The sequence below is a fragment of the Pinus tabuliformis genome, chromosome 1_2, assembly GCF_031772625.1.
Source record: "Pinus tabuliformis cultivar Carrire ecotype Pingquan chromosome 1_2, CPIR1, whole genome shotgun sequence".
NCBI classification, from domain to species: domain Eukaryota; kingdom Viridiplantae; phylum Streptophyta; class Pinopsida; order Pinales; family Pinaceae; genus Pinus; species Pinus tabuliformis.
In genome coordinates this window covers 613,288,532-613,303,973 of record NC_142298.1, presented here as the reverse complement: position 1 = coordinate 613,303,973, position 15,442 = coordinate 613,288,532, and positions in this window count along the sequence as shown.

Sequence of the window (15,442 nt, the reverse complement as noted above, 5' to 3'; positions counted from 1 at the left end):
ATCTCCATGCATCTCGCACCATTGCACACCTCTCTGTGCCACCTAGCACTGTGCAAAACACTTGTGCCTCTCGCATTGCTACAGCATGCTAGCTATGCGCTGTCCTGGGATTCCTTGCACTGTCGCTCTCCCTGCCACTCCATCCGCATCTGTCTCTACCCAATCAGTTAGTTCCTGCTACTACACATCTGGGGCTCTCGTAGCAAGGTCTCATCCAAGAGGTTGGGTACCTCAAGGATCCTGCCCCTCCTCCTTCGGACAATCAATCCACATCACCCCACCTCCTACTTGGAGGTATGGCTGCATGCGATCCCTCAGCCCACCTGGCTTGAAGTTTCCCCCTACAGGAGGTCTCTGGATGAGTAGATGTCTCTACTCCATCTCCTCTCAGCTTCCCCTCTTGTGGCTCCTCCACAATCTCCTGAAGCTGTTGCACCAATCGTGGCTCCTCCACAATCGTCTGAGACTTCTTCTGGCTCTACATGTTGAGAGGTAATATACACTCCCTCTCAACCACCAAGTCTCCATCAGTTGCCTCGCTGCTCAAGGCTTTGCATGCATCTTGAACCTCAAGAGCATACAGGTTCTTGACCCGTGAACCAATCTGCTTCACCTGTCTAGTGATGATGTGTCTAAGAAAAACCTTTCCCTTACTAAAGACCACATCATAGCCTCTATCTTCCAACATTGCGATCGACACCAAGTTTCTCTTAAGTCCTGGTACATACTTGACATCGGTCAAGGTAAGGCGAGCTCCATGCTCCCTCTAAAAAATAACCGTGCCTACACCTGAGACACTATACTTCTCATCATTACCCATCCCTATGAGTATCTGGAGATCTTTCTCCTCCAAAGTATTGAACAAACTTTTGTCACCGGTCATGTGGAAAGAAGCTCCACTGTCAAGAAGCCAACCACTTCCCACCATGGATGAAACCATGCATGCGAAGAGTGTGAAGTCCAACTCAAACTGTGAAGCAAGTGAGGCTGCCTCACCTTCAGATCCTTCCCCGGATCCCTTCTTGGACTTCTTCTTTGGGCAATTAGTAGCATAATGACCCAACTCATGACAACGAAAGCATCTCACATTCACCTTGTCAACCTTCTTCCCATCATTGGAAGAATTGGATTCGGAAAGAGAAACCTTCCCCTTCCCCTTCTTCGCCTTACTCGCTAAGGCACAATTCTCCTCATCCTGCATGGATGAAGAACCGTCTCTGGTGCTCCGTCTAATCTCCTCCTACACAAGATCCAACCAAATTCTCTCCCATCCTGGCAGTTTCTCCCTTCCATTCACCGAGTCCTGGTAGCTATGCCAACTCTTAGGAAGGTCAAGGAGTGCTAGACTCACCATCCTCATCCTCAACAGTTACCCCCACACTTCCCAGCTCATCCCGGCATTGGGTGAACTTCATGAGATACTGGGGCATACTGTCTCCTTTCTCACACTGAATGTTTCTGAGTTTCGCTCTTGCTTTGGAATTAAATTCGAATTCCACCAGCTCAAAAACTCAATCGCTTCTGATCTAGAATTCGTGAGAACAAAGTATTTCTTGTACAGAGATTGATTGTCTGGGCATTCACTGGATATCTCACCTTCCAAAAGAAGGATGAATCCAGAGGCTACCTGGCCCAATCACAGACTCTGCCTGAAGAAATAGAATGTAAACACTTCCTGAATAGTAGATCTGATGATCAATCCTCGCTTGATATCCTGTAAAAATCTCTTCTACAAATCAAGCAGCTCTGATACCATGTAGAAATTTTGAATAATATGACACATATTCACAAAGATTATCTTGATTATACACTTATAAGCGGAACATGCATAATACATAACCTCCTCTACGTTGATCATCAATTTACAGAAGCAGAAACATTCACAGGCGCACATAGAAGCATCAATCAAACTCATTAACACAGTATGTATCCCAGGGAAAGCATCTCGCTAAAAACCCCACACTATCTGTATATTATATTGATTGAATCATGTAACATTACAAAGTACAATGCTTATGACAAGCAATCCAGTACCATCTCCACCTATTACACACAATACAGCTCAGATCTGATCTCCAAATCTATTCCACTGCTTGCCTGCCTCTCCAGCTCAATACCTGCTCAAGAACTTATGAGAATGGCTTCCCAAACTCGTATTTCACCTCAAAATAATCATTCACACTTTGTTGGACGTGAGCAAAGGCTACAATACTGGGAAAATACGTGAGCAAACTCATTGGCAAACTCAATCCCTTGATTGTGCAAGATCTGGTGCACAACTATAGTCACAACTGATAGCAATCTCATTCTCTACCACCTGTCCCTGTTGAACTGAACATGTACCAACATGCAACTGAGTTAACTGATGTATTCTATAGTTGCATTATGAGTTAATAACTTGTGAACTAATTAATAACTAATTCACCCAACTCATCTCTAGTCTATTGATCAGTTAGACTAAATACAACCAGTTTAACAAAGCTAAATAGAACACAACTCCATCAATTGCACCTCCAGTCCACTAAACTCAACTCACTTGAGTTCTAACTGAAGTCCTACATGCAAATATTAGTCATCCCATAGGTAACCACATATTTCCCTCTGGGATCTGCATGTACCACATCCGTAGCTCATCCTGAAGTGCTCCAAGAGAATAAGATCAAGTTTATAGTCCAAATATTATTATGAGACAATAATATTTGACTTTTCTATTTTTGATAGCCAGTCTAAAAATAGACTTTGATCACTCACACTGTGATCACTCACACTTTCATCAAAAATAGAAGTCCATCTATTTTTCCCAACTTGACCAATCATCCATAAACAGCAACCTGCAATCCATAGACATGATCCATATGTCTAAAAATAGACATAGTCTAAAAATAGACTTGCGCCAAAAATAGCCTGCGGGCCCACTTAGTGAAGGCGACTCTTTTCACTAAGCTCCATCATCTTGTTGCACTCTCAACAAGCATTTCTTGTTGCACACTTTTCAACAGAGGATATCAAGACTTTCTTTAGAAACCATTCTAGGGCAGTCATGAAGAAGGGTAGGTGTAGTCAACCTATGGCCAATACATGGTCTTCCAACTCATTCGTCAAGGGTGAAATTGGAAATATGCTGGAAGATTTCAAAAGTGAGATGTTGCAAACCCTTGCCTTACAATTGGATACCATGAACATCAAAAGGAAGCAAGAGGAAGCAGAGAGAGCCCTGGCCATATTATGTCCTAGATGAACTAGAAGGCATCCTAGGAACAAATGTCCATTGAGCTAAATTGAAATTTGCTTAGTCTGTGAAGAAGACCACTTCACAGAAAAGTGCCCTTCTTTTCCTGGACTCAAATCTGTATATCAAGAAGCTAAAGGGGTCACTGAGCAGCTTTGCTACATCAACCAAAGGAGACCTCTTGGGCCTATACCATACAATAGGGTATGAAAGGGTCATCCCATGCCTATTACAACCCCAACCAAACCACAACTACCTCCCTGGGGACCTCTTGCTCATCCTTCCTGGTCTACACCCCCTCCTTGGTCCTATGCATCTTAGTATCATTCCTAACTAGCCAGCCAGTCATTTCAACCTTACATGCCACCACACCTCAATGGAATACCCCACACTAGGGGTGGAGGCCCCAATACAACAATGCTCCAACTCTATTTCCTCCACCACCTACCCAACCACAACTCTTAGACTTTGCTCCACCAAAGCAACCCAAGATTCATGCCTAGCCAAATCCGAACCCAAACAATAGGCAAGCTCAACAAGTATAGAGTGGAGAGACATCATACCCAGCTTATCTTGTAGAAATCCAGGAGATCAACCTAAGATCTAGGAGAATTATCCCAGATAACCAACCTCCCTTTCCACATAGCCAGGTTGAGGAAGAAAGAGAGGAAAGCAACCTTAAAGTAAATACACTCTTTCCTGAGAGATTAGCCCAACCACTCCAGCCTACCCCATAAGAACTTGAACTTCTAGGAGAAATGAAAAATCTATGTGTAAAGTTACCCCTTCTCCAAGTAATAAAAGATGTTCCCATTTACAATAAGTTGATTAAGGAGAAGTGCTTCAAGCATCCAGGAAGAAGAAAAAGGGATGCCCCTACCTTTAATGTCATTGAGCAGCTGTCTAACTTAATGTTGGGGAATGTAATATGTCCAAAATATTTGGACCCTGGAAGCCCTGTAGTAGATGTGCACATCAATGGCACCATTTTCCCACACACTCTGATTGATCTTGGAGCTTCCATTAATGTGATGACCAAGGATACCATGCTCAAGCTCAACCTCCAAGGGTCATTGAGGAAGACCAAAACAGGTATGCAACTTCTAGACCATTCTATGGTCACCTCTGAGGGAATTGTGGAGGATTTGATGGTCTCCAATGACTCCTGGGAGTACCCTACATATTTCCTAGTTCTCCAGCCTAAGGCTAAGCTTACTAGTTACCTTCTCATCCTTGGGAGGCCATGGTTGGCCACAACTGATGCTTACATTAGCTGCAGAGTTGGGAATATGACCATCAAGAATGGGCATATGTCCAAGCAGTTAGTCTTACATGCTCCTGCTCAACCTTCTCTAAAGCATGATTTACCTTTATGGTTGGAGGAGGAGGAAGAAGATGAGGCTTATTCAACCCAAATTTATGCTTTGGAAGCAACCATATGAGGAGGATAACAAGATGAGGATGACTTAACTGAACACCTGCTCCAAAATCCAACTACTAGTTCATTACTATTAGAAGAAGAAGTAAGGGAAACCCAGAAAAATCACCTAATTGACTTATGAATGGCCAATTACAACCCACTCCATGTCAAAACCATAGAATTTGGCCCAAAGAAAACTTTGAAAATTAATCCATCTCTTTCTGCTCTTGAAGAGGAAAATCTATGCAACATGTTGAGAGAAAACCTAGAAGCCTTCACTTGGAGTTACAAGGAAATTAAGGGAGTACACCCCTCAATGTGTACTCGCCACATATACTTCAAAGAAGGTTGCAAGCCAATTAGGCAACCAAAAAGGAGGATGAATCCAGCTCTTAAAGATATAGTCAAAGTGGAACTGCAAAAACTGCTAGATGCAGGATTCATTTACCCTATCTCTGACAGTGAGTTGGTCTCTCCTTTAGTGTTAGTTCCTAATAAAAATGGTAAGTGGAGGATTTGTGTCAATTACAAGGAGTTTAACAAAGCCACAAAGAAGGATAATTTTCCCCTACCCTTCATTGACCAAGTGCTAGATGGCCTGGGAGGGAAAAAATTCTTTTCTTTCCTTGATGGATTCAGTGGGTACAACCAAATCCGAATCTCCCCAGAAGACTAGGATAAGACCACATTCACCTATCCTTGGGGTACCTTTTCCTATGGGGTCCTTCCTTTTGGCCTATGCAATGCTCCTGCCACTTTCCAGAGAGAATTCTTGAGTATTTTTGTTGAATTAGTACATGATGTAGTGGAAATCTATATGGATGATTTTACACCTTATGGGTGTGATTATCAAGAAGCCCTGACTAACCTAGGAAATTTATTGCATAAATGCATTGAAATGAACTTGTCTCTTAGTCTAGAAAAATGTGAATTCTTAATGACTGAAGGGACTGTGCAAGGTCGTTCAATATCTCAGCAAGGACTATAGGTGGACCCAAACAAAATAGCAATCATCCAAAGGGTTCCACCTCCTCAAAAGCAGAGGGATGTCATGAATTTCTTGGGGTTAGCTAGATACTACCGAAGGTTCATAAAGGACTTCAGCAAGTTGACCTCTCATTTATTTGGGTTGTTGGCCAAAGATTCAGAGTTGATATGGTTAGAAAGTTGTCAAGAGGCCTTAGACATTTTAAAGGTAGGTTAACCACTGCAGCAATTCTTTGAGGCCCAAACTAGGCCTTCCCTTTTCATATTCATGTTGATGCCTCACACAAAGCCATAGGAGCAACCTTAGGTTAGGTAGAGGAGAAATTTCCCTATGCCATCTATTTTATTAGTAAGAACCTGTCGAAGGCTGAGCTAAATTATATTGTGAACAAAAAGGAACTCCTAGTTGTTGTGCATTCATTAAACAAATTTAGGCATTACATTACAGGCTACCAAACATTTGTGCATATTGACCATGCTACAATCAAATATTTAATGAACAAACTAGATGTGAATGCTAGAATTATAAGATGGTTTCTTTTATTACAGCAGTTCGATCTAACTATTGTTGATAAGCCTGGTAAGGAAAATGTTGTTGCAAACTTTGTATCTAGGATGAATCTAACTACAGGCAAAGAAGTAATGGTGGATGACCAGTTACCAGATCACCATTTGTTTTCTATTTCAGCTCTCTCCCCATGCTTTTCTTATATAGAAAAATATTTGGTATCAGCATAGTTCCCACCAAACATGCCCTCCAAAGAAAAGAGAAAGATAGTCAGGAAAAGCACCCCCTTCTCCTGGATTGGGGGCAATCTCTTCAAACTTGGCCCAGATCAAATCTTGAGAAGGTGTGTAAGGGAAGAGGAAATTTTTGACATCCTTTTTACCTGTCATGATGGGCCTTGTGGAGGTCACTTTTTAGCAAAGAGGATAGCATTCAAATTGTTACAAGCGAGCTATTATTGGCCCACTCTTCACTAGGATGTGAAAAAGTGTATTAGTCAGTGTGATTAGTGCGAGAGGATGGGAAGCCTACTCCAAGATATGAAATGCCCCTACAATATCAGGTGACTTTCGAGCCATTTAACAAGTTGGGCATGGACTTCGTTGGACCTATCAACCTTCCTTCAAAGCAAAAACAATACATTATTGTATGCACTGATTATTTGACTAAGTGAGCCAAAACTAAGGAAATTAAGGCAGGAACAGAAGAGAAGGTGGCTGAATTCCTAAGGGAGAATATATTCTACAAATTTGGGTACCATAGGGAGCTATTCATAGACCAAGGTAGCCAGTTTACCTCCAACATGATTGAAGAACTACTCAGCGATGACAAAATCAAGCATAGGACCTCCACTCCTTATCATCCACAAGCTAATGGGAAAGTGGAGGTGACCAATAGGGCACTGGAGAACATCTTAACCTAGTTAGTGAGTAGAAGCAAGTAGGATTGGGCAGAGAGACTAGCTGAGGCCACCTGGGCCTATAATACAACATGGAAGACCACCACTGGATTTACACCCTATGAGTTGGTCTATGGGAAAAAGGGTTTCCCATCCATTCAGTTTGAATATAACACATTAAGGATGGTAGCACAACTAGATTTGGATCTTAGTCATGCACAAAAAGAAAGATTGTTCCAATTGAATGGCTTGGATGAATTTAGAATGCAGGCCCTCCTACATACAGAGGTAGTTCAACTTCAAAGCAAGATTTGACATGATAAACATATTAATGAGAAGCAATTTCAAGAGGGCGATTGGGCATTGTTATATTATTCTAGGTATAAAGACTTCAAGGGCAAGCTAAGGACAAGATCACTCAAACCTTATGTCGTGGAAAGATGCCATGATAATGGTTCACTGCAAATCAGGACTATAGATGAAGAAGCCATTCAATTGCTTGTTAATGGACACTGATTGAAAATGTACAAGAGGCCTTTATCAAAACAAGATTTCATCGACAATATCAATAACACAGTGATGATGGTTGAGAAAGTTCCAGCTCCTCCCTCATTAGTTCACTAAAAAAAGAAAAAAGGAAAAAAAGAATAAGGATTTAGGTGAAAAACTCCATGAGGCGCCTCAGTCCCATATTTGGGTTGAAAACCTTGTGCAGTAGCACAATGATGAAAAAGGAATAAAAAAAAAAGAATAAGAAGATGCCTGGGTGGAAACCTTCCTTGAGGTGCCCAAGGCAAACATCTAGGTTGAAACCTCTTTGAGGCAGCCTAGGTGTTTTTCAAAGAAAAAAAGAAGAAGAAAAAAGACAATTATTATTTGTAGGTGGATGAGAAAGACAATCAAGGAGAAAGGAGAAGATCCAAAGGGAACCCTGCCTCACACATATCCATCTCTTGCACTCCTTACCATGAATCACTCCATAATTTCTATCGTTTTCCACTTCATTTCTCCAATTTAGGCGAAGAATGTGTTTTCTACAGTCGTCAGCTACAGGTCTTCACTATGATGATCTAGGAGCACTAGACACCAGCAGCAACATCAGTTCTTCAGTCGCACATAGGGGAGGAGGAAGAAGAATGACCATGTAGCAAATAAACAACGCAAAACATCTTATCTTCGACAACTGTAGCATGTCATCGAGACCACAGGTAAGTATCCCACTCACTCACTCATATGCGTGATTTGATCAAAAGTTGTAAAGGTTACAAGGTAGTTGGTTTATAAGTGAAAAGGTGGCTTGTTAACTTGGCCACCTTCGTTCAATCATCACATACAAAACTGGGTGTCCTCTCACATGTGGCCGCAGTTAACTCAAAGACAAAGGAGGATTAGGACAAGAAGTGGTTAGCTATGGATCTACAAGGTGGGAGTTGATTTTGAGGAGTGGGAGTTGATTACGAGGAACCTCACCTCGAAAAGCCATAAAGGGAAACAAAACATCATTTACATGCATTTGTACATTCCACCCCTCAAAACTCCCTCACTCAAGTGACGCTTATAACTCTGGCCACCCACCAGAAGCAAGGATCCATCATTCTGCAAGAGAATTCTACAGGAGCATGCACAAGAATTCCTACAGGAGTAGTCCACAGGAGCAATCTACAACATACACAGAGGTAGTCTACAAGATAGGAAGATAGGGGCTCAAGAGGGAATATCACAAGAACTATCCATTGTCGTCATTCTAAAGAGGTAGGGTCTAAAAATCCATGCACATTTACAAGCAAATGAACTAGAAATGCTCTAAAAGCTAGTGGATATAACAACTATGGAGGTAAATTACATACATAGGAAACTATGTTTTCTCCTAAATTTAAAACTCTTGTGTGAAACCTCTCATTTCCTCCTCAAGCCTCACAAGTAAGATGATAGGAGGGTTTAATAGGATAGAACCCACAAATATTGTGAGGATAAAACAACACCCCCAAGTGCTAGAAATCTTTATAAGACACCAATGGATGGGGTTTTTCGAAAAATTCACAGGGCATGATGATGAGGTGGATCAAAAGCTTTCTCATTCCCTCACTCCACACAAAAGAATCCATGCCACTGTTATAGTTAGAGGTCTCATTATAGATCTCACCCCAGACCTCATTAGTAGGGTAATAACACTTCCCCTAGAAATTCCATGGAGAAAAGAAGACAAAGCAGATAGTCAGGTGGCAAAAAGGAAATTCTTTTTAGAAGGTGAAGAACCCACAGAAGATAAAAATGGAGTAAGGAGAGATAGTTTTCCATACCCATGGAGTGAGGTAGGTTACCAACTCATCAAATATATCTCATGTGAGGGTAGATACAATGTTGTTTATGGCTACCATTATAGGATGCTTGAAGAATTAAGATTTGGGGTAGAAACACTAGTTCACCAATGACTCATCATACCATATTTCTTGATGCAATCACTCATAGAATCCAGCAGCAAAGTAAAGGGAGGGAATTCCCAACAATTTGCTCACCATGGATTGATCAAGATCCTCATTGATGATGCCCTCCAAAACCTCAGGATCCCTATAACATGGTCAGTCTTTAGAGACTTACCAGTAGAGGATGACATCAAAACCCTCATCTATGATGTTAGTCCTTCTGTCAGTGAGGAGGAGGCCAAAAAAAAAGAAGAAGATACAGTGCTAGTGGGGATGAGATGGATGAAGAAGAAACTAATGTAGAGGAACATGATGAAAGAGAAGAGAAGGAGGATGATGCTGAAACAGAGGAGGAAACAAAGGAATATACTGATGGATATGAGAAGGAATAGCAAGAGGAAGAAGTAAAGAAAAAAAAAGAGCTAAGTGTCTTAAGGGACAAAGAAGCAATAATGAGAGATCAACTTGAGAGGAAAAATTCATGGATGAGAGGACAATTGCAGGAAAGGGAAAACCGACTAGCATGTATGGCCAACCTCTCCTTGGAGGCCATCCAGTGTAGGATGCCAGCTAAATCCTATGCTCTTTACCTCAGATAACAATGGCTGCAAATTCAAATTAAAACACTAGCACAAAGGGGCACCATGCCATTTCAGGACTACAGGCAGTTTATTGATCTTTATTATGAAAGTACATTAGAGGATAGGGCCAAAATGGCTGAAGTTTACTTTCACAACATGGCCCTCATAGACATGAATGTTTGGGATCCTAATGCCAATCTAGGAGATCTACAATTAATGGCTTTTACATCATGGATCAACCATGAGGAGTTAAGGGCTGCAGAGATGAAAAGAATATTGGCCAGAGAGAAAAATGAACCTATTTTCATGAGAGATGAAAAATCAAATCCCATGGCCCTAATCACCAACCATAATCTAATTTCAAATGATCCTCAACTGGCACCTAGATATCTTGCTGCCCAAGAGTAAGAAATTTCACATTTTGAGGATATGTTTAGGCTGCTAGGAGATGATAGTATACATGCCTTCTCAAGGAGATGTAACACACAGCCACACACCTTGAAGATCAGATAATATCACTCCCCTCAAAGGTTGAGAGAGGCACTCAATAGGACACCTATTTATAAGTAATCAATGCAAAGGTTGAAGGTCAATTGGATAGGCCTAAAACTCAATCCACCACCACTACTAGGGATGCTATAAGGGACAAAAGAGGAAGAGGAAAAGAGGTAGTGGGAAGAAGTAGAAATGAAAGAAGGCTTCTATGCACAAGAAGAAGAGACCACGGCAGAGCCATAGGATGTCAGAGAGGCTACAAGAGCCATGAAGGACATGGACATTAACTAAGTCACTCAGAGGATGAGCAACACTTTCAGGAGGGGGTGATGATGAGCCTCACCATTGGGTAATTATATGGGATTTAATTCACCTCCTAGCCTGGTCAAACCAACTATTCTTACAACTTATTGCATACTTTTGATTATATTTCTCTTATGAGATGAGTTAGAGTTGGATATTTTGCTTTGTGGTCTAATGTGCATATAATTCAGGATTAAAGTATAAATGCAAGGCGTTTTAGCAAGACCTCGGTCAAAAATTGAATGGGACAAGGGAGAGGAATTATATGTGGGAAGTTTTCCGGTCCCGAGAAAAGAAGAAACTCCGGCAAGAGGGAAAGAGGTTGTCTGGCTGCAATTCCTGGAGGTTTAAGGATTACAGCGGATGAAACATTCTGCTACTGTTAGAGGCTTATGAAGATGTGCGCTCTTCCTTTGGATAGTTAGCTGGAAGGGGAGTCATTACAAACCAGACAACAACAGTATATTTCCATGATACACCACCACCCTCCTATTTTAAAGCGGATGTCAGAGCAAGGTTTATGAATAACTATGAACCTCTTCACCATGTGGATGATTGCCCAGACCATTATGAAAAAACCAGTAACAATTGACAGATACTTAAAACAGCATACTGGTAAAAACAGAAGCAAGTTTTATCCTTAAATTCCTTCCATCACTAGTGCTTAAGAAGCGATGTAGCGTTATATTTAACAAGCAACAGACACGCTCATAAAACCATGCAGTCTCTGTAATTTAGAGATAAAAACTGCTTCCATAAAGAAGAAAGATTCAGATACAGAGATAACTCAGAAAACTGTAAGGGCAAAAAATACTAACCTCTTTCCAGGCGCATGTCGGAAGGAGAGCGTCAGTTGACCACCAGCTCGACCCGCAAACCAGAAGAAATTGAACACTAAAAGCTCTGATAAAGAGATAGAAAAAATCTCAGGGAGAGTAGCTCCGCTGAGACTAGGGGTCGAGAGGATCAGGAGATGGTCAAAAAACCAGCACTCTTTACAGAAGCCTGATTAATAGAGGGAAGTATGGAATGGTGTTGTTATGACGAGTTGGCGTGCATGGAAATCTAGTGCACTTCATGCATTGGAAGTTCAAAATACCTGTGAGTCATGGATTGGTATGGCTCTAGCTGACTGAAAAAAGCAGAGGCGCCCTGGTTGGTCGCTGTTCGGTCTGCATCTCCTCTCAACACGCGCCCGGCCTTAAGTCCCAGACTTTAGGATTCTTATGTGTTTGTGATATTCTCTAGTGATGCACGTCTTTAGCTATGAAAGAAATCTGGGAAGAGATTTCCTGCAACTGGGAAAAAGAACATTGCAATACCTAATGACAATTTTCATCATAATAAAATGTTCGTAAAAGCATATTCAAACGTTATCAAACTAGTCTATCAAATTTTGCTTTCACTTGGTAAACGATTCCATGATGGTCGACCCCGCGTCCGCGGATCTAATGGTCGAGATGCATTCCTAGATTGATTTTTGCGTCGAATAGGGAGAAATTTCCGTAATTAGAATATTCTTTATTGACACTATATTAAAAATATATTTTACATAGGTTCGATTGTGATATTTTTGAGTTCTCATAAAGTGGGGGTTTTGTTAAGAGTAAGTGATGTATGACCATTTTCTGCGATCCAATTTAATTTTGGGTTTTCTCTTATTTTGGCATTTAAACAGTTTTAATAGTAATTTAATATTTTTTATTATTTTAAAGCTCGTTGTCTCTATTTTAGTTTTTTGGATATTAAGATTATATAATTTTATTTTAGGGGTTTGTTAGAGAAATTGCGTGCGATTATTTCACGATATTATTTGGAGTTGTAAGAAAACAAAAATATTTTCCTTATATATTTGTGGTTTCCAAAATTTTCATTTTGTATGGCCTAAAGATTATTGTTTTGGAATAATGATGTAAAATTTGTATTAATATCTCATTTGAAAATTAGAGATTTTTTTTATAATTAATGATAGAATAGTTTAGTAGGAATTTAAAAAGATAAATGTTTAAGTTTTATTTCAAGTTCAAATATTTGTAGACAAGAGCCTATTTCTAAGAATTGTAAGTGTAAAAATAATTAAAGATGTTTATCTGTAGACAAGAGTTTATTTCCCAGAATTATAGGAATAAAGATATTTGAAGATGTTTGGAAGACTCTATAAGAAATTTACTACAAGAATGATCAAGTTAAAGATGTCAAGTTATATACATTGAAATAGCTTATCGAAATTGAATCAATATACAATTTTTCATCTATCTCTATGATCTTAGAGTGGGAAAAATAGAAAATCATTCTTTGATGGTTTTGAGGCCTTAGAATGATCCATTTTGGGAGTAAAATATATTCTCCTAAGCATCAAATATCATAGTGTTATTCTACACTCAAACCTTTCCAACGGTGCAAGAATCATGCAAGTAGAGCTTTTATGAAAAAGTTATGTCAACCAAAAGTTAGCCTATAATATTTGGCCACCATGACATGACGAGATGCCATGTTAGCCCTCGTTACTCATGCATGTAAGAATAGCCACCTGGTGAATATGAATAATACATTAGAAGGGTCAATGTTGTAACTCTAGTTGAGAGTTGAAAGAGTCAATCTTGACCCCGTGGTTATCGAGCTGCATTATAACTAGGCCCCTAGGAAAAGTGGTTATATTTTATTTCATTCTATCTTGTTATAGAGTAGAGAAGAGTATCTAGGAGTGGGAGTGAGAGGTTTAGTGTTCAATAGTACCTAATAAGGCCAAATGTCATAGGTAACTCCATAGGGAATGCCTTCTCCTTTATACTTGCATTATTTCCATTCCAAATAAAAGAGAGAAAAACAACCTTGCCTTCTAGATGGTTTTTCTCTTATAAGGGTTTCCTAGAGCATATAATGTGCGCATTGCGTTTGGTGTTTGATTGTATTTTATTGTTCTCTATTTTCATGATTTTATCTATTACATGCATAAATAGTAAATAAGTAGTTATATAATATGGAATCTAAAGGGATTTAACATTGAAAGTATGGATTGTAGATTATTTTTATCATGTCCCTTTGATGAATTGTCTAGAAGAATGTCGTGGGAAGCTATAGGGGATCTAGGAAGCGGTGAAAGAAAAAGGACACAGAGCCCTAACCATAGACGATGAGTCTGTTCATAATGGCCCTAATCTAACAAAGGATATATTCTAAAGGATCAAACCACAAGTCACAAATATTAGCCATAATATCAACCTCCTTATGGCATCTCTCACAAATAAGTTTGAAATCAAAGAAGATGGAGGTTCTAACTCAGAGGTCAACTCATAGGGAAAATCAAGGGATCATGAAGACCCAAAAAATAAATCAATGAAAGAAATCGAAAAAGAGAATCCACGTTCAAGTTTCATTTTCCATTCATAGTTCCTATTCAAGATGGAAGTGAAGTTTGACATCAAGCCATATCAAAGTGAGATCAATGCATTAAAATTCAACCATCAGTTGAAAAAATTAGAATTATATTTTGGCATTCATCAAATATAATAGGAAAAAAAGATATAATTTACTAGATTTGGGGGTAGAGGGTCATGCCCTAACATGGTGTGAAATCCATATAAAAACAATTACTTTGAAGCGTGATCCCCTAGTAACAAAATATGGGGACTTTAAAACCTTTGTAAAGTCTCAATTCTAATCTATTGGCTATGTACTTGACCAATGGATCCAGTGCTACTCCTTTAGGCAGAGGTACGGAAGAGTGTATAGGAGAACACCACTAAATTTAGGAAGATGACCATCATGTTGTGTATCTCTCCCAAGAGACCAAATATACTCCTTAAGTATTTGAGGGTACTGCACATCCACCTATGAAAGTAAGTTATGTTGTTCAAGCCAAGAATAGTGGATGGGGCTTGTGTATAAGCATAGTACCTAGAAAACATAGGCCAAAAGATAGGGAAATGAGGTAGTTCAAAACATAAAAAGGATGAGGACGCTTTCAAGGAAGTGAAGAGTAAATGGAAAAGGGAAAGGACAAGAAGACAAAAACCACTACAATTCAATGCAAATCTCATATCAATCATTGGAACCATTGCAACATTAATATCCACACATAGGATAAGCGTTGAAAATTACATCAAAAGATAAAACTGAAGAATTAGAATAAGGATGGGAAGAAAAATAACCTCATCATCACAGATTCAAGCAAGTAGAAAGCAACTTTGACTTGGATGAGAAGGTTTTCTAGACATCAATGTAGAAGGATGTGAACACATTCTTTCCGGTGATTTGGAAATTTTCCTACTATTTTATTTACTGATATTTCGATATGGGAATATTTCCTCACTTTTCTCCCCATGGTTTTGACATAATTCTCTTCAATAAATATTGCATCACCGTGGGACACTTTAGAACGATTTATGTTACCCATTGAATTATTCACAGGAATCTTTCCTGCTTTACGCATCCTCGTTGAATTGATAATGCACCCGTGTCTAATAAGTTCTGGCTTTCCTATCCTCATGAAAAGAGGGTAGTGAAAACGATCCAACCAACCCAACAACATTGTCTAACTACAGCAGGATGAGTAGCTTGATCATTAGGAAGAGGAGATGAGAAATCTCTTCCACATT